A 27032-nucleotide genomic window follows, 5' to 3' on the forward strand; every position below is an offset into this window, starting at 1 on the left:
TTCTCTGAACCTGCCTGTTTGCATAATCTTTGTTCTACTGACATCTGTCACCTCTGCTGCCACTTGTTCCTTGAAAGGGACAAAAATTCCTTTTTTGTTGCTGCTTTTTGGGGATAGGAAACCCCTTTATCCTGTTGGCTGACCTTTCAAGTATTGACTCCAATTCTTTCCCAAACAACAATTCGCCTGAAAAAGAAAGAGAACAGAGCTTCATTTTTGAGACTGTATCCCCTTCCCAGTTTTTTTTTTTTTTTACCAGATAGCTCTCCTGGCCAAGTTATCTAAGGCTGTAGCCCTGGCCATAAATCTCACAAATTATGTGGAAGTGTCCACTATATAAGCTACCACCTTGTTTAATGTTGGTGGAGCCTCTAAGATCTCTTCTTTTGGAGTATCTGACTCTAGAAGTGAGCGGAGCTGTTTTAACCACAAATCCAAAATACAGGCTACACAGGTAGTGACAAGGGCAGGTTTAAAGTTAGCTGAACAGGCCTTCCATTTCTTTTTTCAAGAAACCTTCACCCTTCCTGTCCATGGGCTGTTTTAATGAGTCTGTATCCTCAAAAGAGAGTTCCGCTCCCTTTGAGACGATCAATAGGGAGGCATCTAACTTGGGACACTTCTCCCATAGACTCATATCCTCTTCTTTGAAAGAAAACCTCCTTTTGAGGTTTTTGAGGAGAAAAATAATTTTTCTGGTACTGTCCACTCCTGCAACACTGTTTCTTTTAGTGAAGCATTAACCGAAAATGTTCTGGCCTGCTTGGCTTGGAGGCCTGCATATAACAGGTCATACACAGACAGTTCTTTATCTTCTGACTCCACGGTATCCAAAATGGCCTTTAATAAGTCATCTGTCTCCTCTGAGGGAAACAGGGGTAACAGGAATCTTTGGGGTTTATTTGGCTTGTCCTCCTTAAACTCCCCTTCATCGGCGTCCGAAGCCAACTGCAAACTTTCCCCCAGCTCCTCCGTTATCCCCCGAACAGGGGTCACCTACCTGATAGAAGGGGTTGTCGGCATTGCCCTAGTGCTGGTACCGGATGTTCTGGGGATGGGATCTGCCCTGGATTACTGTGCATGGGGTTTGAATGATATTTGAGTCTGCTACAAATCCTTGTTCATTGAATCCATGAAATGTTTGAATAGCGGGGTTGTTTCTTTCCTAACCAGGTTTTCAATGCAATCTTGACATATGTCCTTTTTCCAACCAGAGGGCATTTTTCTAGTACAGATTGGGCATCTCTTCATAGAAGCATCTGTCTTGCTTTCTTTAGCTTCTCAATTTTTGTCCTGGAAATAACCAAAGGACAAAACCAAACCAGTGTAACTTCAACCGAAGTACAAACTGAATGGAAAGAAAACACCCAGGTGGATAGAAAAAAATTCCTGCCTTAGAATTTTTAACCCACCACCAGGACCTGTGATGCTATATGTAACTCAACCCTCAACTAGAGGGAGGTTACACCAATGCACCTACAAAAATGCCCAAACAATCCCTCTGTGCCCCCACCACAGGAGGGTAAGAAAAGAAGATAGGAGTGCCCTACCCCCTTTTCTTACCTTAGGGCTGGTGGACATGCTCTTCCATGTCCACCATCCAGGAAGCAACCCAGTGCCATCTTCTGCCAGTGCCCTTTATTTATACTGGCATGGAGGACCCGGGATGGTGCTGTGGATCTGGCTCTGTCCCTGTGGATAGTGTGCCTGCCTTCCTCTCCTTGGCACAGGTTGGATTTTCCCCTGTGGGTGTACCAAGATGGCCATCCCATGACTTCCAGTGACCGCAACACTTCCTGCCGGAGCATCCGCATGTGCCAGCGAGACGGATTCGGCCACACGAGGATGCCAGCATGGAGACAGGTTTACCTTGCTCCCCTTGCTCCAACATTGGCGGGGAGGAGAAGCAGGCTACCCTCTGCTATGAGAGACGAGCCTGCTGTAGGCATGCTACCACCAGGGATGGACTCATCTGAGCACACATCCTCCGGCACCAAGAAGTCACCTTACACTGAAGGTACAACCGACAGGGAGATGAGAGGGGGTCCCTTCTTACACATCTATGAGTCCCTAGCGGAGGGGCCCAGGATAACTCAAGCCAACCAGATCCTCAGAAGCACTGCTCCTGTTAGAAGTACCTGTCTGCTGGGAGGCCCCTGCTACCTAGAATATAGGCCAGACAAAATAAAAAACAACTTGCTTGAAGTTCCTGTCTGGTCTGAGGAAACACATAACACTGAGGGGCCATGGCCTATGGGTGGTCTTTTATAATGTGGATCATGTGGGGCGGCACAGTGGTGTAGTGGATAGCACTCTCACCTAGCAGTAAGAAGGGTCACTGGTTCAAATCCCAACCACGGCACTACCTGCCTGGAGTTTGCATGTTCTCCCTGTGCCTGCGTGGGTTTCCTCCGGGTACTCCGGTTTCCTCCCACAATCCAAAGACATGCAGGTAGGTAAATTGGCTTCTGTTCAAAATTGGCCCTAGGTTATGAATGGGGACCTTGAATTGTGGGCTCCTTGAGGGTAGGGACCAACATGAGTGTGCAATGTACAGGGATGGGGACAATTGTAGACACTCACTCAGGTTGAACTGGATGGACTGGTGTCTTTATTCAACCTAACTAACTATGAAACTATGAAACTATGTGTGTCCTGTACTAGGTGTGAGGAGCCTCTCTCTCTGTAAGCTGGAAGATGACTGAGAAAATAGTCCTTTATAGTATAAAAACAGCAGATAATCACTACTATAAGGGATTCATTTATACTATGAAATAGTGAAAGTAATAAATCTTATATCATATATATAATATTAAATATACCCGAAGTAGGATATATGGGGATTTTACATGGGAGTCACACATAACGATATATAGGAGGTTAGAATGGAGGAAGGGGGCTTTTATATTAAAGTAATAGTGAAAGCTGAGACTTTTTTCATGGATATTATCATTTTATATATAATGCACAATACTAGTAAACTTTTACTTCATATAATAGTAATGCCTTTTATCACCTCCAGTCTATCAGCCTCCACCTTCTCTGGGGTCAGATGCTGATCTTCCCTGCACAGAGCCCTTGAAGTCATTGTAAATGTTGGATTTCTTTTTTAAACAAACTTGTCATACTTACCTGCTCTGTGTAATGGTTTTGCACAGAGCAGCCCTAATTCTCCTTTTCTGGATAAAGTTCCCCTATAGGAAGCCGCGAAGTATAGTATAGTTCTCCTATAAGAAGGTACAAAGTATAGTATAGAATTCCCCTATAGGAAGCCACAAAGTATAGTATAGAGTTCCCCTATAGGAAGCCACAAAGTATGGTATAGAGATCCCCTATAGGAAGCCACAAAGTATAGTATAGAGTTCCCCTATAGGAAGGTAAAGGTCTGCCTTTAGCATCACTTGCTTCCTTCTCTTCTTCAGGACTACATGTCCCATGAGACATTGCTCCTCACGCATTCAAGTTCTAAAGCATTTACTGACATGTATGGATGGTGTACTGAGTAGTATTTTCTGATATGTAAAGAAACAATACATTCTGTATGCAGGCCAATTAATCGACTGACAAAATAATCAATGAAAATTGTTGACTATTTTCATAATCGATTATAATCAAATTATGACGATTAGTTGTTTCAGCCCTACATCTCTGAATCTCCTAGTAGTTCATTTCTTTATTGATGGACCTTAGTCAGAGTGAGGAACCGAGAACTGTCTTTTATAGGAGTGACAGTGATGAGGGGATTATAGGATGGGTGTGCCCACCCCCTCTATCACTCATTGCCATCTTCCCAACACAAGAAGTCCTGTACTTCCTTATTTAGTCCATGATTTAGTCATGAATAACAGCGGGGCTGAGCCCCACCAGAGGTCAGAGAGTGAGGATGGGGGAGAACAACCAAGATGAAGACTGGACTGATCCTGAAGACCACCATCATTGGGTTATTGACTCCTCCCTCATTATCAATTTCTGTTAAAGGTTCAAAAGTTTGAGGATGTTATCTCATTATTAGCAACATGTAAAAGTCTGTGCTCCAATCAGATCATCAGATATAAAATGTCCAGCTGGTAGGAAATGGGCGCAAACCAGATAAGGCCTAGGTAATGTACAACTTATTATGTAGGATACAACAGTTAGGATTTTATAGCATCAGAATGATGTCATATACAACAGAGTATATAGTGCAGGGGTCAGGAGTATGCAATGTACACCACAGAATATATAGTTCAGGGGTCAGGATCAGTGGAAGATTAAGTGTTAACTGGAGACATCCCACACAGCTGCCTCCCATTTCCTGAGACTGCACTTAGTGACTTGTGTCTCAGATTATACAGATATATCCCTCCACCCGGCACAGCCAGCAGACAACAGAGCAAGTAACCCTTGGAGAATTGCTCTGTCAGAGATCTTTCCATACCCGGGTATGGGGCAGAAGACCCAAAACACATACCCCAGTTGTCTAGGTCTAGTAACGTCTATGGTGAAAATTAACATTTTGCTGCCAGCTGAACCCCAGAATCTCCACAAATCCAGTCTAGATACATAAATTGTGTCTGCAGCACAGAGAAGGAAGATTATCTAAGAGAAATTTAGGTATACAGGATGGGGAACACAGGTCAGGAAAGTGACCAGGGGATTACAGGCTGATATCACCCAGTCCTTGCCCTACTCTGGACCAATCAGTGAGCAGTATGGGTGGAGAAACGTATTTAATGTTAGTGACCCACCTGTGCTGATATCTGTAAGAGTGCCGTCCTCTAGAATTAGCCTCATTATTCCATCCTCCTCCATAGACTGCTGATCATCACTCACATAAGTCTCCTCTTCTTTCACCTCAACTTTAGAATCTCTCAGGCTTCCACTCTGAATATATAATAAACATGACATCAATGGTAACAATGCAGATAATGTACAGATCCTAATGATACTATCAGTCATTTTTTCTAATCTACCTGATGATGGTGGGGGATGGTGTGATCTTCCTGTGTGGAATCCCGGGAATACAGAGGACAGGGACATCTCTCTGGTGGGTTCCTGGTATTAGGGGGCTCCATCATATCCTTGTGTCCTTCTGAAAACTCTTCCATCACTCCATACTCCTCATCCTCCTCTTTATACTCTTCTTTAACAACAATATTATAATTCCAGAGGTTTCCACTCTGAAAGATATAATACAACATTCATTGCAAAAAACTGTGTTGTGTATAAATCGGAACTACCTATAATTGTCAATCGTCTACCTGATGATGGTGGGGGATGGTGTGATCTTCCTGTGTGGAATCCCGGGAATACAGAGGATGGGGACATCTCTCTGGTGGGTTCCTGGTATTTGGTGGCTCCATCATATCCTTGTGTCCTTCTGAAAACTCCTCAATCACTCCATACTCCTCATCCTCCTCTTTATACTCTTCTTTAACATCAATATTATCATCCCTGAGGTTTCCACTCTGAATATATAGTAAAAAATTCATTGTAACAAACATAATTGTTTAAAAATAATCACAAATCTCGCCTCACTTAGACGGCGCTGGTCCACTTTACCCCCCCCCCTCCCCTCCCCCATTGTTTTTTCTTCTCTTGCTCTGCTCTTCCCTGCTCCTACCCCTCCCCTCCCCATTTTCCCCTTCTACTCCCCCCACTCTTCCCCTTCCCCTCAACTTAGCAAAAATCTAGTGATTGTCAGGGTTTTGTCACAATATTTCCTCATCTTCCTTACCAAGGAATGGCAACTCTTAAGATGGTACGGCCCAGGGTTCTCTCCATTGGTGGCAAGGTGCAGCACCGCAGGGGATCTCTCCAGGACGACCTGAAAGGGACCTGTCTTGGGGAGAGGCCCAGACGTCTGTATACCGCTGGGCAGTCAGATGGGGAGGGAGAGCCAGAGTCGTAGATGTAGGGTACTCATGGTGGATAATGCTATTACATAATATTTTACTAATTGATCTGTTTACTGTAATATGTGTATTAATCGGTACCAAGGAAAGAGGAGTAACATGTTTTGCTCAGTATGTTTCTGTATTACCTGCAATCCATAAATAAAGAATTAAAAAAAAAATAATAATCACAAGTTATTGTTCCTCGTCTACCTGATGATGGTGAGGGATGGTGTGATCTTCCTGTGTGGAATCCCGGGAATACAGAGGACGGGGACATCTCTCTGGTGGGTTCCCATTACTGGATCCATCTGTAGGAAACACACACACTGACTGAATACATTGTTTCTATGTGTTTATCAGATGATGGGGGATCTAGGTGCAGCCTCCGTACTGCTCTCTCCTTTACAATAAAGTCTCCTCTTACCCGGTGATGTGAGGGGCGGCTGATTGTCCATCATGACGTCCTTGTAGAGATCCTTGTGTCCTTCTAAATACTCCCACTCCTCCATGGAGAAATAGACAGTGACATCCTGACACCTTATAGGAACCTGACACACACAATGATACAGTCACCATCCAGACACATCCCTTGTCTGTTACTGGATAATGTCCCACAATTCCCAGAATCCTCCTCACCTCTCCTCCATCATCTCTCTGGTGACTTCTAGAATCTTCTTTTTATTTCTTTATTCTATCAGGGAGGAAGCTGGAGGAGATGTGATGGCCATATGATCTCCAGACTTCACAGGAGGAAAAATCTAATTCTAAAAACAAAAAGTAAAATCAATTAATAGTCAGAGAATCCTCCTCACCATTCAGGTCTCCAATTTATTAAAACCCCACCTAAGGCTGATGTATAATTTACCCACAAAGGACTCCCACACTCCGTAGGTTAAAAGCTTGTTGCAGGTATTTTGACATCAATACATACAATGCAGGACCAACAGTCCCACTTTGCTACTGAGGATGCCAAGGGTCCACCCACATCCTAAGAGCATCAGAAGAAAAAGTCAGATGGAGGGACATTGGGAGGAGGAGCTGTGAGGTCAGTGTGATGTCATAGGATATATAGACTCTGGATGGAGGGACATTGGGAGGAGGAGCTGTGAGGTCAGTGTGATGTCATAGGACATATAGACTCTGGATGGAGGGACATTAGGAGGAGGAGCTGTGAGGTCAGTGTGATGTCATAGGACATATAGATTCTGGATGGAGGAACATTTGGATGGGGATATTTGAGGGGTCCTCTATATGAGGCTCCTTTGCAAAACAAATCATTGTTCCTGGGTGCGTCCTTCCTCTCCTAAACTGAAGAGTAAAATTTACTATACAGAAATCCATCAGGAATCTGTGAAAGTAAGCTCTCATGTGATCAGGTGATGTGCAGAGGAATGAAGTGTAAGTAGCAGACAATTTTCTCCAGAGCTCCTAATGGTGGGGATGGATTTTGCTGAATGCTTGTGCCAAGTTTCCACCCCCCAGGATCACTGCAGGTGTGGAGAAAAGCTGTGTAAGAGGATATGGAGGAGAGATGAGGAGGAGATCCAGGAATCAGGATAAAGGTCAGGACAAGCAACAGACGAGTGCATCCAAGAGATGAAAGCCGGGGTCACTACACAGAAAATCAATCCAAGGAAACAACAGGCGGGACAAGGAATAGCAAGAAGGAGCTCAGAGACAAATGAGAATATTGCTCAGCCAATGGGAGATGATCTCAGCATGACTTACATAATGAGGGGGAGGGGAGGAAGTCACTTAAGGTAGGGCTTGATAAATCTGCTTTGAATCTTGGAGCCAGCTAAAAAAGGAGACAGTTTTTTTAGGGCAGTGTGGGTTGTGTGTGCCGGGGCCGGGTAAGTATTTTGTGAGGAATCTGTGAGTTGCAGAACGTAAGACATGGGGTGCAGGAGATTGATGCATGTAATAGGGTGCAGAAGACAGGACTTGCAGTGCAGGGTACTGGAGAAGGGTGTAGGTCACTGCAGGGGTGCAGTGTACAGGAATGCAGGACATAGGGTGAAGGGTGCAGAACATAGGACATGGGGTACAGGATACTGGAGCAGAGAGTGCAGGTCACCGCAGGACATGGGATGCAAGAGAAGGGTGCAGAATGCAGGACATGGGATACAGGGTATAGGAGAAGGGTGCTGGACATGGGGTGCAGGATATGGGGTTTGGGGTGAAAAACATGGAGTACAGAAAGCAGGACATGTGTTGCATGGTGCAGAACACAGGACATGGGGTGCAGGGTGGAGGTCACCGCAGGACATGGGGTGCAGAATGCAGGACATGGGGCACAGAATGCAGGACATGTGGTACAGGTCACTGCAGGACATGGGGTGCAGAACATGGGGTTCAGGGTGCAAAATGCAGGACATGGGATACAGGGTGCAGAACACAGGACATGGGGTGAAGGACATGGTGCAGGACAGTAATCCAATCCCTCCTCCCCTGTGTCCTCCTGCATGTCCTGTACATCTCCCCCAGCAGTGTGTGAGAGCAGAGTAGATGGAGAGGACATCTTGTGTACATAAAGCAGCATGTCCCTCCCTGGCTGGTCTCTCAGCTGGTTGCTTTGCAGGCTTGTCCTGGTTACTCCTGTAAGGACTCTGTAGTCCTATTTCTCAGCACCTTGTGGGGATCTTTGTGGCAGTGCCGAGGTGGTGCCATGTTGGAGATTTGGTCCCGCTCCTTCCTCTCTGTTCTGCCAGTGGGCTCTGCACGGACACTGTGGGTGGAAGCAGGAGCCGATGGTGACAGTAATGCGGCCGCGGAAAGGAGAAAGATCGGCAGCGGGAGCTCAGTGAGATGAGTCCTCTCATGCCACTGTCCTGCCCAGTCCACCCCTGACTTCACAGGTCGGGTAACATCATCTCCCACCTCCTCCATCCCCCTCCCGCCTGGCCCCACTCCGAGCCACATTCCTGTCTGAGTAATGTGTCCGGGTTTCAGGCAGAAACATTATGCAGACCAACAGTGAGAATGGACTGACAAGAGCCCAGGGGCCAGGACGCCATTTTAGTCACCATGGTGACCTGGGATTTGCTCTGACTCATGGTGACCATAGGGACATGGAAATTCAGCTGGTTCAGCAGGGATCGGTCACATTTCCATCCATGTGTGGTCACTGCCGGATAAAAGTCACTCCATCAGCGGCTGCAGCCAATAGCTTCATCACTGATCTGTGTATTCTGAGAGTGGAGGAGCGTCCCCCATTGTCAGAATACAATAGTGCAGAGGGGAGGATTCCCCCATCCCCCTCCAATGTGTGGATGGGGGAATCACTTCTGTTTTTTCCTCTCATCCCACTGGCTGACCAATAAAACTGAACCATGTATGGGCAGCGTTGGAAGGAAGATATGAGACATTTCCTGATCTGTGCAGCTGAGGACCAGGAAATGTCTCACTGTCTGTGATTAGCGCTGTGCAGTGTCGGCTTCCTGGCAATGTGGGATTTCCAACACACCCATCACTATTCATCATCAACTGATCCCCCTGAAGGGGTTAATCTAGGTCTCCACACTATATATGTGTGTATCATCATCTGCTGGAGATAAAAGACATCACAGTGACTATGGAGGAAGAGGACGGACATTATAGGGGGTTACTGGGTGTAAATAGAAAATAAGATCTTATTACCTCCTCTGCTGCGTCTTCCAGCAACGTCTTCTCTCTACTTCCTCCTGACTCACCTCTCACCCGGAACTTCCTGTCCATACATGACATCACTTCCTGTCTGTACCTGACATCACTTCCTGTCTTCAATAGAGACTTCCTGTCTCCCGAGAGTGGAGCTTCACATTTGACAGGAAACTTGCTGAACTTTAATATAACAAACATTCAATAGACATTAGAAACAATGTTTCCGGTCACATCTTCATTTCCTGATGGTATCTGACTGCAGACTGAAGCTCCGCCCTCCACAGGAGTCATGTGACCTCCACAGATTTTTTTTAATCAAGTTTAACCCTTTAGCTGCCAGTCTCTTTTTTTATTTTATTTTTCATTTTCATTTTCTGCACACGTTTAAAAAATTATTGTAGGCCTGAAGATTACATAAAAACCCCAAAACATGATATATTTTCGGAAAGCAGACACCCTAGAGAATAAAATAGTGGTAAGTTCCAATTTTTTATGTCATACAATATTAACACAAATACACTAAAGTTAATTCTAGGGCAAAGGAATGAAAGGAATTACCCCGTTTTGGTAAAATATAAAAGATGAGGTTGCACCAAGTAAACAGATACTCAACATGTCACACCTTAAATTTGTGCACGCCCCTGAATGGCGACAAATTTCTGTACCCTATATTTTCTATAGGGGATGGTTCAAAAGCCCCCTATAGGTCATCAGTTTAGTGTTATGGAGGAGGTCTGGTGATAGAATTATCGCTCTCATTCTGGCGTGTGCGGCAATATGTAACATATGTATCACAAAAATTGTTTTCGAATGTAGGTGCCCCCGACACTTGTGTTTACATTCATACGTGTGTATATGTGGAGGTGGGGGGCCTCAACATTTTTTTGGGGGGGCGGAATTTTATGTGCTTTGGTGTAACTTTAATTTTTTTGTTAAACCACTTCAACTCGGGAAGATTTACCCTCTTCATGACCAGGCCATTTTTTTGTGATGCAGAATAAATAATATAATATAATAAATAATAATGCTGGAGATTTTGGAGGAATTATATACAGAAGGAGGCCAAGAATTTGTTGACGAGACCCCCCCCCCCCATTGGCATTGGAGGGAGAGACTATCAATACGAATTTTAGACCGAAATGAAGCTTCTACCCGCACTGGAATAAGGGCAACTTCATACCCACTTTTTATGAGGTTGTGATGGAAGAGTTTAGGAAGATGTGTGGTGACAAAGGTTACAAATATAAAAAGGGCCATGAAGTAGGTATGGAGGGCCCTCTGAGCAGCCTGAGAAGAATTCAGAAATTGTAATTAGAAAAGCGGATAAAGGTGGAGTCTTTGTCATACAAGATAGGGATCAATATCTGGAGGAAGCCTTTAGGCTAATTGGTGATACCAACACATACAAAGGACTCCTATGGGACCCTACTGGTAGCTATCATAACAAGCTTAAAGGGCCGTTGGACAGGGCACTATTGAATCAGGTCCTGACAAAAAGCAAGCATCGATTCCTATATTCAAAACCTCCAGTGGTCCCTCACTTCTACTACATACCGAAGGTGCATAAGGACATGGAGAAGCCTCCAGCTGGACCAATCATTGCAGGAATTGATAGTCTGACCAGCAATCTTGGTAGTTACATCGACCATTTTCTCCAAGGATTGGTAACCAGCCTACAATCATAAATAAAGGGCTCGGGCCATGCCCTAGAGATTTTAACTGCGTATACATGGGAGAAAGGATACAGATGGCTATCGATCGATGTAGCGTCCCTGTATACATCCATTTGGCATGAATTCAGCCTTAGAGCCGTAGAGTACTATTTGGCGGAAGCACATTTGTTCAGCTCTGTACAAGCCCAATTCATATACAAGTGTATCGAGTTTACCTTGACCCACAAATACTTTCCATTTATGGATAGTTTCTTTAGGCAGGTGAAGGGCACAGCCATGGTGGCTAGGTTTACTCCCAGCTATGCAAATTTATTCATAGGATATTGGGAGCTCAAATATATTTGGGCTAACAACCCATTTGGGAGGAACCTAGTCCTGTATGCACGGTATATTGATGATGTCATTATCATTTAGAAATGTACCGACGATGAACTGGAAGGATTTCTGGCACATTGTGCAAGGAATCACTTCGGAATCTCATTCACACACGTGGTTGATGAAAAGTCCTTGGTCTTTCTAGACCTAGAGCTACGGGCTGACGATAATGGAGTAATCCATTCAAGAACTAATTTCAAGCCGAGTGTTGGCAATTCTTACCTTCACGCCCGCAGCCATCATCATCCTAGGTGGATTATGAATGTCCCCTTTGGTCAGTTTTGTAGACTTAGGCGGACTTGTACGCTAAAAAATGATTATGAAGAACAAAGCCTGATTCTAAAAAGAAAATTTAAAGAGAAGGGGTATGAAGATGAGCACATAGAAGAAGCCTTTCAAAAATATCTACAGTTGTATGACAATGTCTGTGCAGGGGGTGAGAAATTGAGAAAATATGATAGAGACCAACAACCACAAGTAAGGTTTTGTACTAGATTTAACAACAAAGTCACCATTATACAAAAAATCTTCAGAAAAAAAATGGAAGATTCTTGAATCAGACCCCGATCTGAAGACCAGTCTATTGTGACACCCGAATCTAGTCTTTAGGAGACCCAAGGATCTAAGGAGTGTCATTGCCCCAAGTAGAGTGAAGAAGATAAGGACCATAGGGCTAAACAATCCTTGGACCACCATCTTTGACCTAAAAGACAGTTATAGGTGTGGGAATAGTAATTGTGGCAATTGCGCACATATGTGCCACAGGAAAAGGGAATGTAGTCGGAGTTGATGGCAAGGGCTATAAGATCAAGCAGTTCATCAACTGTGGCACCCCATATGTCATATATGGCCTCCTGTGCCCCTGTGGCCTCACATATGTTGGTCAGACTTCATGGCCAATGAGGACAAGGATGAATGAGCACAGAAGTAATATTTCAACAGAAAAAGAAAAATATTTGGTACCAAAACATTTCAAGGAGGTCCATAATAGTAATACAGACGGCCTCAAAGTGTTTGGAATAGAAGTCATATCAAATGACTTAGATAGTGGTAAAAAGTATCAGATATTATTCACAAGAGAGGCTTTTTGGATTTTTACTTTGGGGACTTTAGCCCCGCATGGCCTGAATGAGGAAATTGAACTGCATAATGTAGTATGACTCTTGTAGTACCCACAGAGGCCCCTAGTACATGTGTTTTAGCTAAGGTGATCCTTTACTCTTACTTTTATCGCTAAGCTTGTTTGGGCGTGTGGCCCCCTCTTTCTGTGATATAGATATTATCAATAGGGGCTCGGCCCAAACACCTAGTCTGGTCATACCCATGGCATTGAGCTATGTTGCCATGGGAATAGAAGGGCGCATTGAATTTTGGAACTAGATGATAAGCACAATGGGTCTTTTTGCTGCAGATATGGATAAGAGTAATGTGTGTAGATGGTAGGTTTGGATAGGGTAGTTCGATAGTGAGGTTAAAGGTATGTAATAGATTTTTAGAATAATGAATCTTTTTTTAACAATATTTTTTATCTAACAGGATTTGTTTTTATAAAATATATTAGACTAAAGTGAGGTAATGAGCTCTCCGTGAAACAATGGAATATAATGACCGTATATTTATTGCTAATTGGATACGGATATGACAATTATGTTTACTATGTACATGGAAGCTCCAATATTGCTCCTCCGGTGTATTGTCATTAATTAGCTTAGTTTCATTGTTTCAATGCACAGAGGGTTGGCAGTATGGTGTTCATAGAAGTATCCATTATTGTATTTGTATTTATTAATTTCAGTATTGCTGCATACATGCATGTATAGGCTTTCATTTGTATTTTTATATATGTACATGTCTATATATGTTTTAATGGTTTTTAGTATTGGTTGTACATATGCGTATATCTATATACATATCTATATACATGTAGGTGTGTGGAGGGTTTTGTACAGGTGTAGATATAAGTTTAATGCCGGGAATGCTTTTATGGAATTGTTATGGGATTCCTTTGAACATTTCCATTGCCTTTTAAGAAAACATTTTAAATTATTCTGTAACGACACCCCGAGTATGAAAGGGGTTAAAGCCATTTAGGACATTCCATTTCCGAACCCAAAGACAGCTACCGAACACTTCAATCAGCCAAACAAGAAACCATATGAATAATTCTCCCCCAAGTACAAGACGAGGCTCTGTCTTGAGGTGCAAACAGGAATGAATTTTTATTTTGAGATCTCACACAAATATATACAGCAGGATGAAAGTACAACCTCTGACCAGAATCCTAATTAACATGAGCTAATTATCTAATCCTTTAGACAGCCTAGGTGACTCAGAGACATGAACTTTAGGACAGACTTCACGTCTCCTAGCTCACCAACTATACAATACACATTATCATACATCTCAATACAGAACTCCTTCATACAATTGCAGGGTTAATTAGCCCAGACAACAATGGCTGAAAGAGAAGCCACACTAGACTCATTTACATTATAGCAGACTCAGGCAGAGACAGGTGGCTGGAATTGACATCAGCATCTCCTAACAGTATTTGTCCCAACATTATGAATCAGCCACTATTTGTAATATGGCAGATACACGGTTCTTTATTTTCTTGGTCACCCTGCGCCCAAAAGTGACTCCCGTCACATGGCTCCCTCTTTGTGGGACACTCCGGCTTGATGCTGGAGGTTAATAATGTGTCCAATGACACCAGTGCTCCGGGTTAATAATGTGTCTGCTAACACCAGTGCTGGGATATAATAATGCGTCTGCTGACACCAGTGCTGGGATATAATAATGCGTCCACTGACACCAGTGCTGGGGGTAAATAATGTGTTCACTGACAACAGTGCTGGGTTTAATAATGTGTCCACTGACACCAGTGCTGGGGTTTAATAATGCTTCTGCTAACACTAGTGCTGGGCTATAATAATGCATCTGCTAACACCAGTGCTGGGGGTTAATAATGAATCCGCTGACACCAGTGATGAGGGTTAATAATGCGCCTGCTGTCACCAATACTGTTGTTTTTTAAGTTTGCATGCGGCCCCCATGGGATATGAAAACTTGTCTTGTGGCCCTCAAAAAGCAAACAATGGTTAACAATAAAACACAATAACGATATGAGATTTACGCAATAAAAACTGAATTCTATACCAAAAAAGTGAAAAAACATGTATGCTGCAAAGGAGCAATCCACTCACTGACTGCACAGGCCCCTCATGCTTGGGCATACACATTTGTTTTCCTCCTGCAGCACTGCAGGCATGGATGTTTGTATTCTGATAGCAACACCCTGCTGCTGTCAGAATAAACAGATCAGTGCTGCAGCTGATTGGTGTTCCTGCGAAGTAAATTACAATGGTTAATTTTGTCGAGAAAAAAAAATTCCCCTCTGGGTGATCTGTATACATTGCAGGGATTATAACAATATTTGTTGCGGATTCCTACCTTTTGTTATTCTGAATAAATCCCTGTGTGTTTGTCTGTGCCTCTGTTCTGAGTGAGTCTAATGGGAGTGGTTTCATAATTAACTGTCAGCTGTGCAGCTATTGAAAGTATCTCTCCAAAAAATGAAATTTTTGTTTCAGGGGATGCCTGAAATCTGACTTGTATGTTAGGGCAGACTTCTGGGAAAATTGGTGAGCCAATCACACAAGCAGGAAATGATGTTTCTGGGGAGTGGTCAGTACACACTCTGTGTACAGAACAACTCCAGGTAGCCATATTGCAATGTATTCTCAGAAAATTACATTGGCTGCAGATTGAAAAGGAAAGGTAATTTTTAAGAACATTCAATTACAAAATGATTAGTGTCGCAATTATATGCGCTATATTATTTTTTCCTTATTTGCTGTCGTTCAAGTTATTATCTAATAGTTTCTTGAAACTATTGATGCTTACCGCTAAGACCACTGCCTGTGGAAGGGAATTCCACATCCTTGCCACTCTTACAGTAAAGAACCCTCTATGTAGTTTAAGGTTAAACCTCTTTTCTTCTAATTTTAATGAGGGGCCACATGTTTTGTTACACTCCCTTCTGCAAAACGTTTTCTCCCTAGGTGGCACAGAACCCTGATCACTTGACTCCACCCGAATATATAGGTTCTCCCAGCAGGCCAAGGGATTCAAGAAAACCCCTGCCCATTGGCTAAGATACCCCATATACCCATAACCTGGCCTTGGGTTGCCCTTCTCATATCATATGGTGATCAGGATATTGATCCATACAGACACTATACTAGTAATGGTGGTGATCAGGATATTGATCCATACAGACACTACACTAGTAATGGTGGTGATCAGGATATTGATCCATACAGACACTATACTAGTAATGGCAGTGATCAGGATATTGATCCATACAGACACTATACTAGTAATGGTGGTGATCAGGATATTGATCCATACAGACACTATACTAGTAATGGTGGTGATCAGGATATTGATCCATACAGACACTATACTAGTAATGTTGGTGATCAGGATCCTATAGTGTGAGTGTGATAGTGTGCGGACAATCTAATGCTAGCTGACCCTGGCACTATCTGATGTGACAAGTGACCCTAATACAGTGATTGGTGAAAAATACTGTACACTGACGCTGTACTAATGGCCCTGGTCGGGTGACGAGGTGATCAAAGGGTGAATGAGGGCAACCAATGGGGTTAAATGTGCCAATCTAAGGTGTGTGGGTGTAAAGTGTGGTGATTATACTCACAGTGTGGTGTTCTCTTCTCTTCCTGAACAGAAAAGGACTCGGGAAGAGAAGAAATCACAAGATATATCCCCGTGTTTACAAAATAAAACACAGGAGTGATTTGTCATTGGCTGCAGGTGATCAGCAGGGTACGGGGCAAAATCATTGGCTGGGACCTGCTGACAAACTTGTCCTACAGCCAATGACAGTGGAGGTTTCTGGGTGTGCGCATGCATGGGTGCGGACCTGGAAGAAAGCCATGACATAAAAGTACATTACCAGACCTGTATGAGCCGCCCATCCATTGTATTTTTACAACACTTCATCCATGTCTTTGGTGATCTCTGATCTCCTTATCAACTGTTTCTTACATGATGAAGATCAGCCATGGAGTATATCTGAGGTGTATATCAGGGTGTGCTTCTTCCCCACATGAGAGCTGTGATGTCCAGCAACATTCATATACAAGACATTTCCCACACTCAAGGCACTAATACACCTCGAGGGTTGTGTGGGATCCCTGATGTACAGGAAGACAGGACTTCAGTGAGGAACAATTCCCTCACTCGGGACAGGACTATGGCTTCTCCCCTGTGTGAGATCTCTGATGTGTGTAAAGATGGGACTTTCTTGAAAAACATTTCCCGCACTCAGGACAGGAATATGGCTTCTCCCCCGTGTGAGATCTCTGATGTCTGGACAGAGTGGACATTTGTGAAAAACACTTCCCGCACTCAGGACAGGAATACGGCTTCTCACCCGTATGAGATCTCTGATGTGTGTAAAGATGGGACTTTCTTGAAAACCATTTCTCGCACTCAGGACAGGAATATGACTTCTCCCCGGTGTGAGATCTCTGATGTCTGGACAGAGTGGACATTTGTGAAAAACATTTCCCGCACTCGGAACAGGAATGTGGCTTCTCCCCAGTGTGAGATCTCTGATGTGAGTAAAGATTGGATTTCACTGAAAAACATTTCCCACACTCAGGACAGGAATACGGTTTCTCCCCCGTGTGAGATTTCTGATGTATGGAAAGATTGGACTTATGTGAAAAACATTTCCCACACTCAGGACAGGAATGCGGTTTCTGCCCTGTGTGAGAACTCTGATGTGTGTAAAGACTGGACTTCTCTGAAAAACATTTCCCGCACACAGGACAGGAATACGGCTTCTCCCCTGTGTGAAATCTCTGATGTTTGTAAAGACTGGACTTCACTGAAAAACATTTCCCGCACTCAGGGCAGGAATATGGCTTCTCTCCTGTGTGAGATCTTATATGCACAATAAGTTTGGATTTACAAGGGAAACACTTCCCGCACTCAGTACAGGAAAGCCTCTTCTCTGTTGGAAGGACGGCCCCGTCCCTCACAGTCTGAGGTTCCTCAGGATAAGAGGAATACGATGGTCCATCTACACTGTGTGCTGCCGGATGGACATTTGAGGTAGTCGGGTTTTCTCCTGGACTATACTGTGTGATGTCCTCATCTTCTACTTTACAGTCTGGAGACAAAGTGAGACAATCCTCTGAGGTTTTCCTCATCTCCCGTCTATCTACTAAAATAGAAATACAAAGATTATTACTAGACATGAGCTGATTGGTTCCTGCTGTGCTCCAATCAAATCATTAGATATAAAATTAAACTGATCTACTTGTACTGAAAGTGGCCTCCCCAAAAAGATACAATACCTCCACCTGTGCCAAAAAAACAATAATTTAAATAAAATCAGTGAAAAAAACAGCTGCTACTTTCGTGAAACAACATATAAAACCAGGTAAATTATACCTAAAATGTGTACTGCAAATTATATTTAGGATATAATTAAGTAGCGCTAAATGCAATTTAAAACGTGATCTATATAAATAAATGAATATAACACCCAGTGATGCTGTGCTATATAATAGAAAAGTCCATTGATAGATGTGCAAGGAAATCAATAAGAAATGAATATTCATCAAGTCCTTCAATCTTCAATCTAGGGATCACTTGGAGTGACGAAACATGTTGGGGCCGTGGCCACACGGACACTGATTTCATTGACATTAGACGTCACTGGTCACTGGAGTGGTTCGAAGTTGGTCGGAGTGGTTTGGAGTTAGTCAGAGTGGTTTGAAGTTGTTTGGAGCGGTTCAAATTTGGTCAGTCATCTGCAGGAGTTTGTGAGTGTTGTCTGTGTGCCTTAAGCGCAGTATACACCTATATCTACCTATATAGCTATATTGCCCTTCTGTAATTGAGCCATCAGCCTTCTGCAGGAGTTTGTGAGTGTTGTCTGTGTGCCTTGAGCGCAGTACACACCTGTATCTACCTATATTGCTCTTCTCTAAGCGAGCTATCTGCCATCTGCAGGAGTTAGTTGGTGTTGTGTGCCTCCAGCACAGTATACACCGGTATCTACCCTTTAATTCCTGTTGTTCTATAATAAAGGCATCCGCAGGAGTTAGTGGGTGTTGTGTGCATCCAGCACAATATACACTACCCAATTGCTGATTTTCCCATCTCCCTTCAGGCCATTACCATGTCTGGAAGGCCAACAAGGAGAGGCAGACAGGCACGAGCCAATAAAAGAGGGCAAGCAGGCTCTGTGTCTAGAGACAACAGTGCTGGTCGTGGACACGGTGCATCGTCATCATCAGCACGTGGCCATGGGACAGCCTTGTCCTTATTTTTGGCACCCGGACCTGTTGAGCCCCATTATGCCGAAGACTTGGTAGAGTGGATGACCGAGCCCTCTTCATCCTCCTCATCCTCTCTCACCCAGGCTCAGGGTACTAGCAAAGCAGCTGCCAACGCATCGTCTTCCCTCGTCTCAATGTCATCATCAGTGACTCCTTCCCTAGACCCACCACGTCCTCCTGAGGAGTCCCCTGAACTCTTTAAGCACACTGTTGGGTACATGCTCCAGGAGGATGCCCAGTGTTTTGTAGGCTCTGATGATGATACTCAGCTAGAGGAAGGCAGTAGCGTGAGCACAGAGAGAGGGGATGCTCAAGAAGGACAGCAATCTGGCAGTCATGTTCCACAAGCTGCAGCATACTGCCAGGTTTTCTCCAGCGATGAAGAGGGGGGATGATGAGGGCACTGACTCCACGTGGGTGCCTGGTAGCAGAGAGGAGGAGGAGGCACATGTCCAACGAGGCAGGATGTCCTCCGGGGGCAAGCTTAGGGGCAGCACACCGACTGAATCACACCGCAGAGCTCCACCTGTGCAGGGCGCTGCCTCTGAGTGTTATTCTAAAAGTTCTTTGGTGTGGGCCTTTTTTGAGAGGAGTGCATCAGATCGCACCGCTGCTATTTGCAACATATGTCTCAAGCGTATCTCGTGTGGCCAAAACATCAGCCGCTTGGGCACCACATGCTTGGCCAGACATATGTAGACCTGCGATGCAGCTCGTTGACAAGCTTACCTCAAAGATACACACCAAAGAACAAAGCGGACCTCTCCTTGCTCCTCATCAACTGGCATCTCCAACCCCACTAGACCTTCAGTCCTCTCTGAAACCTGCACTGAGAGGAATGATGGTGTAGAATTAGGTGTGTCACAGCCAAGTGCTTGCGGGCACTCCGCTAGCAGTACACCCACGTCCGATTGTAGCAGCCAAATTTCCCTGTCCCAGCTGCTGGACCATAGAAAGAAGTTCACTCCCAGCCATCCACAGGCCCAGCGGTTGAATGCTAGCTTGGCTAAATTGCTAGCACTTCAACTTCTACCTTTCTCAATTGGTAGACTCAGCCAAGGAGGAGAAGGAGGATGATTGTGTCAGCATGGAGGTTGAGCCTGGCACTCAGCATCAGCAGTCTTGTAGGGATGATTTACAGTCCCAAGAAACCCGTGGACTTGTACGTGCCTGGGAGGAGGTAGCTGCGGATCATGTTGTCCTTAGTGACCCAGAGGACTCCGGACCGAATGCCTCAGCTAACCTACGTTACATGGCCTCCCTGATTCTGCAAAGCCTGCAGAAGGACCCTCGTATTCTTCGCATCAAGGAGAGGAACCATTACTGGCTGGCCACTCTCCTTGATCCACGGTACAAGGGTAAGGTTGCGGATCTTATCTTTCCGTCGCAGAGGGAGCAGAGGATGAGACATCTCCGGGAGGCCTGCAGAAAGGTCTGTGCAACGTGTTCCCAGAGACTGGGAGGTTACAAACTCCTGGTCCTGGACAACGTGTTACTGAGGCATCGGTAAGAAGGAGCGGTAGAGAAGGTGGCCGTCTGACCGATGCGTTCAGACAATTTTTTAGTCCGCAGCCCCAAGGTATGATCGGTTCCAGCAACCATCGCCAGCGTCTGATTTACATGGTGCAGGAATACCTAGGGGCAAGGTCAGACTTGGACACCTTTCCCACCGAAAATCCTCTGGCTTACTGGGTCTTGAGGATGGATCACTGGCCAGAGCTTGCACAGTATGCAATTGAGCTACTGGCCTGTCCTGCATCCAGCGTTCTTTCGGAACGCACCTTCAGTGCTTCTGGTGGCTTTGTTACCAATCACAGGATGCACCTGTCCACCGACTCGGTTGATCGACTGACTTTCATAAAGATGAATCAGTCTTGGATCACCACCAGCTACCAAGCACCTGAAGCTGATGTAACCAAATAATTTTTTTTGAAAATATCACATCCCTTCAAGACTGCCTGTGCTGATGCTGAGTGACTGTCCTGTTATGTTGATTGTCTATCCTCTTCCTCCTCCGCTGATATCTTGGAAGAACATTATTTGGTTCTGGGTGATGCCACCAGCCCAATTTTTCAGCCCCTGTTTAACAGGGGCGTTTAATTACAATTTTTGATGCAATGCTTTGCAGCAGCGCTCATTCCTGCACTACAACTAGAGTATACGGGAGAGGTTGCAGTGTCGTGGCACCAGCACCAGTGCCTAAGGCCCGATTTTTCAGCACCTGTTTAACAGGGGCGTGTAATTACAATTTTTGATGCAATGCTTTGCAGCAGGGCTCATTCCTGCACTCCAACTAGAGTATCTGGGAGAGGTTGCAGTGTTGTGGCACTAGCAAGACCCAATTTTTCAGCCCCTGTTTAACAGGGGCATGTAATTACAATTCTTGATATAATATTTCACAGCAGGGCCCGTTCCTGTGCCCACCGAGAGTAACTGTGAGGACTTATAGTGTTGTGGCACAGTACCACAACCACCAAAGCCCCTATTTTCCTACCAATGTTCAACAATGTAATTTAATTACAATTCTTGATATAATTGTTCACAGCAGGGCGCTCCAGCGCCTACCAAGAGTCACTTTAAGGGCTTATGGTGTTGTGGCAAAACCAACACCTTAGGCCCACATTTCTGCAGAGCATATAGGGCAGGCCCCTACTTTCAAACATCCAGCTTACAAATGTCTCCTACTTGTAAACGGAAGGAGACGAAAAAAGACAGACGGCAAAAAAATTATACAGGGGTGATAACCCTTCCCTATGTTTTCCAAAAAGCTTAAAAATAGATTTTTTGACTGGAGCTACACTTTAAAAATGTACCAGTTCAAAATTACAAACAGATTCAACTTAACACAACAAACCTACACAGTCCCTGCTGTTCTGAGTATATAGGGCCTGGGGGCCCCACGCCTTTCCTTTTTTTAATATGGATACGGGGTTCCCCTTAATATCCTTACTAGACCCAAAGGGGCTGGTAATAGGCAGGGGGGGCTACACATGCCATTTTTCTCAATGATTTTCATCCATATTGCCGGAACCAGATATTACATTAAAACCGCAAGCAGTTTTAAATGACTTTTTTTCCGTTTAATGTCATTTTGTGCAGGGACTGTTCTAAACACAGGAAACACGTGGCACTTCACAGGCATACTACAGACACCCCCCAGGCACCATATTTAAAGGAATATTTCACTTTAATCGTCATTAAAATCAGTGCTCCTGAAAAAACGTCTGTTTTTAAAAACATTTTAGGCATTGACCCATGTCCCCTGGGGCAGGAGCCAGGTCCCCAAACCCTTTTTAGGACAACATCTTGCATATTAGCCGTTAACATTAGCACTTTTTATTTCGAACGTTCAAGTACCATAGACTTCAATGGGGTTCTAAAATCCGTACGGATTTTCGGTCCGTTCGAAAGTTCTGGTGCAAACCGAACCGGGGGGTGTTCGGCTCATCCCTAGTCAGGAGCATGTAATGTGCAATATACATTATATAGTGTAAGGACCAATCAGTGAGCAGTATGGGTTGAGGAATGTATTTAGTGTTAATGACCCACCTGTGCTGATCTCTGTAGGAGTGTCCTCCTCTATAAATGTCCCCGTTATTCCATCCTCCTCCATAGACTGCTGATCATCCCTCACATACCTCTCTTCTTCTTCTGATTTCACCTCAAATTCTATATCGATTGGATCTCCACTCTAAACCAAGAAAATGAGAGAGAATATCATCCATAAACAATAGGATTCATTATTGTGAAATCACATAAAAAAACACACATTAGTTCTACAAGTCCATGTTCTAGATGCTCTGTCCCACCAACCTTGCAATAGTGGGGGATGGTGTGATCTTCCTGTGTGGAATCCCGGGAATACAGAGGATGAGGATATCTCTCTCGTGGGTTCCTGGTATTAGATGGCTCTATCACTCCATACTCCTCATCCTCCTCTTTATACTCTTCTTTAACATCAATATTATCATCCCCGAGGTTTCCACTCTGAATATATAATAAAACATTCATTGTAACAATCATGCTGTGTATAAATCAGAACTACCAATAATTGTCACTCATCTACCTGATGATGGTGGGGGATGGTGTGATCTTCCTGTGTGGAATCCCGGGAATACAGAGGACGGGGACATCTCTCTGGTGGGTTTCTGTAGCTGGATGACTCCACCATGGTGTCCTGGTACAGATCTTTGTGTTCTTTTAGAGATTCTGACTCCTCCGTCACCCCATCCTCATCATCCTCCTCTTTTATCTCTTCTTTAACCTCAATTTTAGAATCTCTCAGGTTTCCACTCTGAATATATAATAAAAATGACATCAATGGTAACAATGCAGATAATGTACAGATCCTAATGATACTATCAGTGATTGTTCCTCATCTACCTGATGATGGTGGGGGATGGTGTGACCTTCCTGTGTGGAATCCCGGGAATACAGAGGACAGGGACATCTCTCTGGTGGGTTCCCATTACTGGATCCATCTGTAGGAAACACACACTGACTGAATACATTGTTTCTATGTGTTTATCAGATGATGGGGGATCTAGGTGGAGCCTCCGTACTGCTCTCTCCTTTACAATAAAGTCTCCTCTTACCCGGTGATGTGAGGGGCGGCTGATTGTCCATCATGACGTCCTTGTAGAGATCCTTGTGTCCTTCTAAATACTCCCACTCCTCCATGGAGAAATAGACAGTGACATCCTGACACCTTATAGGAACCTGACACACACAATGATACAGTCACCATCCAGACACATCCCTTGTCTGTTACTGGATAATGTCCCACAATTCCCAGAATCCTCCTCACCTCTCCTCCATCATCTCTCTGGTGACTTCTAGAATCTTCTTTGTATTTCTCTATTCTATCAGGGAGGGAGGTGGAGGCAATGTGATGGTCATATGATCTCCAGACTTCACAGGAGGAAAACTCTAGATCTGAACACAAATAGAAAAAATAAATGATATTCCCAGAATCCTCCTCACCCCTCCATTCAGGTCTCCATTTTATTAAAGCCCCACTTCAGAATGAAGTATTATTTTCCAACACAGGACCCCCACACTATGCAGGATAAAAGCTTGTAGTGGGCATTCTGATGTCATTACATACAATGCAGTACCAAAAGTCCCACTTTGCTAATGAGGATGCCAAGGGTCTGCCCACACCCTAAGAGCATCAGAAAAAATGGAAGGAGGAGCTCAGAGACAAATGAGAATATTGCTCAGCCAATGGGAGATGATCTCAGCATGACTTACATAATGAAGGAGATGAGGGGGAGAGGAGGAAGTCACTTATGGTGACCATAGAGACATGGAAATTCAGCTGGTTCAGCAGGGATCGGTCACATTTCCATCCATGTGTGGTCACTGCCGGATAAAAGTCACTCCATCAGCGGCTGCAGCCAATAGCTTCATCACTGATCTGTGTATTCTAAGAGGGGAGGAGCGCCCCCCATTGTCAGAATACAATAGTGCAGTGGGGAGGATTCCCCCATCCCCCTCCAATGTGTGGATGGGGGGAATCACTTCCGTTTTTTTCCTCTCATCCCGCTGGATGAACGATAAAACTGAACCATGTATGGCCAGATTTGGAAGGAAGATATATTCATCATCAACCGATCCCCCTGAAGGGGTTAATCTAGGTTTCCACACTATATATATATCTATATACCTCTCCAATCCTCTGGAACTCGCTACCTCAACCTGTCCGGCTATCCCCTACTCTTGCTACCTTCAGGCGATCCCTGAAAACTCATCTCTTCAGGGAAGCCGATCACGTCTCCAACTGATCTTTTATCACTTCCATCAGCTCATTCCCCACAGTTACAACCTTTTGTACCACCTGCCCCACCCTATTAGATTGTAAGCTCTTCTGAGCAGGGCCCTCTTAATCCTCTTGTATTTTATTGTATTATAACTGTATTGTCTCCCTTTTATATTGTAAAGTGCTGCGTAAACTGTTGGCGCTATATAAATCCTGTATAATAATAATAATATATGTGTGTATCATCATCTGCTGGAGATAAAAGACATCGCAGTGACTATGGAGGAAGAGGACGGACATGACGGGGGGGGGGGTGATTGAAGAGTGCAGAGAGAGCACACAGAGGCGAATCACTGGGAACCCGACACGTGGGGCATTTATTGGGGCACTCGGGGTACAGGCAGGGGGAGAATTAGTCCACAGAACAAACATTAGACACAGCAATGAAGAGCGATCCTCAGGGGGGTAATATGGGACAGATAAGGGTTGTTATTTTAACGGGGCAAACAGAAGGCACAGAAATGAAGAGTGCTCCTCAGGACAGCAAAGGGGTGATAGTCCACAGGGCAGAGCAGTGTTAGCACATAGGGTAGCAAGACACAGTACAATGAAAAATTCCACCAGATAACAATGTAACACCACACAGGTAGTCCACGTAGGATGGCCAGGGAAATGGGCCCGACTCAGGGGCAGAGATCCAGGACCAAAAAAGAGATCAGGGCGTGATGGGTTAAGTATAGGACATGGCAGATATCCAGGTCAACAGGGGTAGGGGCTGGTAGCTGAAGAAGGGCAGGCAGGGTGAAGTCCATAGGCCCTTGGAGGGGGGTTGGGAGGGTCTGACCACAGCTCAGCAGCACAGACAATACAGAACTATATGTCCAGGGTGCAGAGAGCAGCACCCAGTCCATACTGACCCATCAGACTCAGCAGTTCTAAGCACCTTCCAGTGAGGTCTGCAGCCATCAGCTCCTCTCTGTGTCCATCATGGAAGGCGACTCTCACCAGACTGACCCCCTTCTTTGTGTTGTGAATTCAGCCAGAGACCTCCCCTCAGATTCAGGTGGTGCCGAGGTGTCTGGCTCTATCCTGACACAATATACAATCATTTATGTGCTTCTTACTGAGGGAGCCTCATGTCCTCCCCCTGTGGGGACCCCGGAACTCACACTCCACATTATACCGATACACTGACTGCGTTATACATTGTATCCCGATTAGAGATTGTCCATTTTATAAAACTAAATACAAACATCTAATACTTCTGACCTTCACTAAAAGGGGGTTACTGGGTGTAAATAGAAAATACGATCTCATTACCTCCTCTGCTACTTCTTCCAGCAACGTCTCCTCTCTACTTCCTCCTGACTCACCTCTCACCCGGAACTTCCTGTCTGTACCTGACATCACTTCCTGTCTTCCATAGAGACTTCCTGTCTGGGTAGAAGTGAGATCACCATCTTGTGGAGATCAGAGGAACTGCAGCAGTAAGAAACATCTGGTATTGTGAACACGGTCTTGTGCTGTGTGTGTATGTACTGTATATCCTTATAGATGGGTCATCTCCACTCCCACCAAGGGGGATAGAAATATATTACTGCTCGGGGGGGGAGACATTTTGGCCCCTTTGATTTTGCAGTAAAATTGATGTCAGATTTAGTCATGTAGAACATCTGTTATATGGATACAAAGAGCCCCAGCCGAGAGTAAAGGGTGGAAATGGCTCCTGGTCTCCAGATTTGGGCAATTATGTCACCAATATAAATAGAGTAAAACCCGCGCTATGTGTAACAACTCAAATACCTACAGAAATAACTTATACCGGACTGCTGCTGTAACAAAGGTAAGTATTCCCTTTATCAACTAGAAGAGCATTATGTGTCACAGCGCTGTCCTATTGTGTGTGCACATAAATCATCACAAATACACTAAAATATGTGGAGACATTCATATATAAAGTGCTAGGGGCTCAAATAATATTGTCTGCAGATCGACTGCTTCCACTTTACACCTACTTCACTGATCTTATGGTGTTTATCAATAAACGAAGTAAACTGATCCATGTGCAAATTCATATACAACATAAAGTGCTCAGCATGCTGTTCCTTGCAGATCCACTGCTTCCACGTTGCACCTACTTCTTTAATCTCATAATGTTTGCTGCTATATTAAGTAGAAACCTGTGAAACAAATAATGTAATCATACAAGTGGTGACAGATTTTCATTTAAACCAGGATATTATTCTACCTTCTTCTTCCCAGAGCCTCAATTTAGGGAAGAGAAGGCACTACATTCCCTCGATGTAGTAAGAGCGATCAGAGT

At 44.5% G+C, this 27032-nt stretch overlaps 2 protein-coding genes across 3 annotated transcripts in view; one reads left to right on the forward strand and one right to left on the reverse strand.

Moving 5' to 3' along the window:
- Positions 1–26088, reverse strand: part of LOC143989623 (uncharacterized) — a 261462-nt gene extending 235374 nt beyond the window's left edge. Inside the window, exon 1 of one of the 2 annotated variants that reach the window (XM_077489848.1) lies at positions 26030–26088. The gene's annotated coding sequence lies outside the window, so the exon portion shown is untranslated. Of the gene's footprint in view, positions 1–9515; positions 9581–26029 lie in introns of those variants that run through there. The other variant, XM_077489847.1, reaches the window with a different exon arrangement.
- LOC143986907 (uncharacterized) overlaps positions 1–27032 on the forward strand; it is a 356956-nt gene that overhangs the window by 174581 nt on the left and 155343 nt on the right. The gene's annotated exons all lie outside the window — the stretch shown is intronic.

Source organism: Lithobates pipiens, unplaced genomic scaffold (assembly GCF_037356315.1).
Source record: "Lithobates pipiens isolate NorthernLeopardFrog02 unplaced genomic scaffold, aLitPip1_a1.2 Scaffold_18, whole genome shotgun sequence".
Taxonomy (NCBI): domain Eukaryota; kingdom Metazoa; phylum Chordata; class Amphibia; order Anura; family Ranidae; genus Lithobates; species Lithobates pipiens.